Here is a 3,299-nt window from a genome sequence, read left to right on the forward strand (position 1 = left end):
CGAAATAATTACTCAAAGGTTGTTATAAGTTTCCACCAGAGCAAATGTGATACTATAAACTCTCCAGTTACATTTTTTTATTACATGCACGACTTAACGTTGAGATTTCTATTACTGCCGTTGGAGAAATTATTTGTGTGTGTGTGAAAGTGTATATATGTAAATATATTGCGTATAAATGTTAAATGGGAAAGGATAAAAATAGTGTTAATTTCTGAGCGCGCACACACACAAAAGAAGAATTTTTCCACCGTCCGAGTCCTTTCTCAAAGACTTAAAAGACGAGGAAAAAAAAGGAATAAGAGTGAACAGTCGGAGTTTTGATCAAAGGCTAGAGTTAAAACATTATCTCTAATTGGACGAAACATGAGAGAGAGAGAGAGAGAGAGAGAGAGAGAGAGAGAGAGAGACTTGCTCCTTAATATATAGTGATGTTATCATTTTCAATATTAGTAATAGCATTACCATTATCATTATTTTCCCTCGTAATCCTCTTAATTTCTAGCACACTCTTGATCCTTCATTAAAACCTGACAAATAGTTAGTTTTCCTTTCCTTGATTAAAACATTTTGAATTAAAAAGAGATTATTTGCTGCTAATTAATACCTCTTTCGCTTGGAAAATAACTTATGAAAACTTTTATTATAATTCTGAAATTAATAATAATTAAGTATTAGAATTTTACAAAAACTGGGACAAAAGAGGTCTCAGCTTTTCCAGTTCAATGACCAAATTTTGCTAATCCAATTTCAAGGTTCGTTGACGCAGTTTTTCCGAGATACCCATGACAACCACCCCCCCCCCCCTTCCTCTCTACAAATTACAAGTTGTTATAATGTCATTTTCTGCATATATAATCATCTACACCTATTGACGCAAAGGGCCTCAGTTAGATTTCACCAGTCTATCTTGAGCCTTTAAATCAATCCTCCATTCATCATCTACTTCATGCTTCATAGACCTTAGCCATGTAGGCATGGGTCTTCCAACTCTTACATTGCCTTGTGGAGACCCAGTTGAAAGTTTGGTGAACTAATCTCTCTTGGGGAGTGCATACAGCCATAATTATTTTCCAATCGCCTCTCCACAGCTTCTTGAAGGAGGTCGTATGCAGTTCATTTATTAAACAAACACAATATAAATTAGAGGGGCACTCAGTAGAGCGCAAACCTCCGCAGCTGCAGCTTATTTCTTGACCTTGACCTTTGACCTTAACACGTCTTAATTGGCGTAGATTTTCAGACACTCAAATATGAACCAAGTTTGAAGTCTCTGTGACAACGATGTCCAAACTTAAGGCTGATTATGTGAATTAGACATTTTGCTTGACCGTGACCTTGACCTTTGACTTTGACCTTCCAAAATTTTATAATTTCCACCTTTTTACATAACAGTTAATTCATGCAAGTTTCATTACTCAACGATTATAATTGTGGCCAGGAAGCTGTTTACATACATTTACACACACAAAATTAACCCACAAGTTATAAACACACAAACAGGAGGTATAACATAACCTCCTTCCAACTTTGTTGGCGGTGGGAAATATATAATACATCAAATAAAACACATCAAGATCATGCGCATATCTTACCTTCCTTAAGGATTGCTTTTCTGGTCCTATACTGCAGGGGAACCCTTCTCTCTACAGGACCTTCACGGTAATTTTATCGTATGCATTCTAAGGTATTCAGTATTTTACACCGCATGTTACTTGTTAATTGTCAAATCCACTTTATCAATGCACTTTTAAAACAAGAAAGTCTTCACTTTCCTCTTGAAAGCTTTAATATCTTCAGTCTTTCAGATGTCTAGTGGGAGCTTATTGTGCAGTCTTGGGATAGCATATTTAAAGGCTCTAACACCTACAGTAGACATATATCTTGGTTCCAATAATTTGAAGTCATCTGTAACTATTCTTGAGCCAACACAATTTGTTGGCTGCACAATATGTAGCAATTCTCTTAGATATTTTTGACATCCAGTTCTGATGACTTGATGGGTTGTTGTACATATTTTAAACTCAATTCAAGTCTGAGGAATTCTTTATACCTTGGCCTTAATAATGAACACTTATAAAGCAAAACTACAACAGAAAAGCTTTTCAGTGATGACTTCATTGCCTTCGTTCTCGGTTCTTCTTGACGATCAAACGACTGGCAACTGTTCCACTCAGTGCCTGGTTCTCGGTATGTCTTTGCAATTGGTAACTGTTCGTCTCTTTTTGTCTCTTCGCATCTGTTTATGATTCCAAATCCGTTCATCTCTCTGTGCTTGGTTCTTGAAACGTCTTTAAAACTGTTTATGATTCCAAATCTCGTCCTCTTTTCATGCCTGGTCTTTGCGACTGTTTTCGATTCCAAATCTTTTCATCTTTGTGTTCCTGGTCTTTACAACTGTTTATGATTCCAAATCTCATCATCTCTCTGTTCTTGGTTCCTAGGGCGTCTCTCCAACTGTTTATGATTCCAAATATTTTCCTCTTTGTGTGCCTGGTCTTTACAAATGTTTATGATTCTAAATCTCTTCATCTCTCTGTGCCTGGTTCCTAGGACGTCTTTCCAACTGTTCATGATTCCAAATATTTTCCTCTTTGTGTGCCTGGTCTTTACAAATGTTTATGATTCTAAATCTCTTCATCTCTCTGTGCCTGGTTCCTAGGACGTCTTTCCAACTGTTCATGATTCCAAATATTTTCCTCTTTGTGTGCCTGGTCTTTACAAATGTTTATGATTCTAAATCTCTTCATCTCTCTGTGCCTGGTTCCTAGGACGTCTTTCCAACTGTTCATGATTCCAAATATTTTCCTCTTTGTGTGCCTGGTCTTTACAAATGTTTATGATTCTAAATCTCTTCATCTCTCTGTGCCTGGTTCCTAGGACGTCTTTCCAACTGTTCATGATTCCAAATATTTTCCTCTTTGTGTGCCTGGGCTTTGCAACTGTCTTCGATTCCAAATCTGTTCCTCGGTGTTTCTGGTCTTTACTACTGTTTATGACTCCAAATCTGTTCTTCTAAATGTGCCTGGTCTTCACAACTGTTAACGATTCCAAATCTGTTCATCTCTATGTGCCTGGTCTTTACAACTGTTTATGATCCCAAGTCTTTTCCTCTTTTTATTCCTGATCTTTACTAATGTTTATGATTCCAAATCTCATCATCTCTTTAGGTTTAGTTCCTAGGACGTCTTTCCAACTGTTTATGATTCCAAACATTTTCCTCTTTGTGTGCCTGGTCTTTACAACTGTTTATAATTCCAATCCCTTCATCTCTCAGTACTTGGTTCTTGGAACATCTT

Source organism: Palaemon carinicauda, chromosome 3, assembly GCF_036898095.1.
Source record: "Palaemon carinicauda isolate YSFRI2023 chromosome 3, ASM3689809v2, whole genome shotgun sequence".
Taxonomy (NCBI): domain Eukaryota; kingdom Metazoa; phylum Arthropoda; class Malacostraca; order Decapoda; family Palaemonidae; genus Palaemon; species Palaemon carinicauda.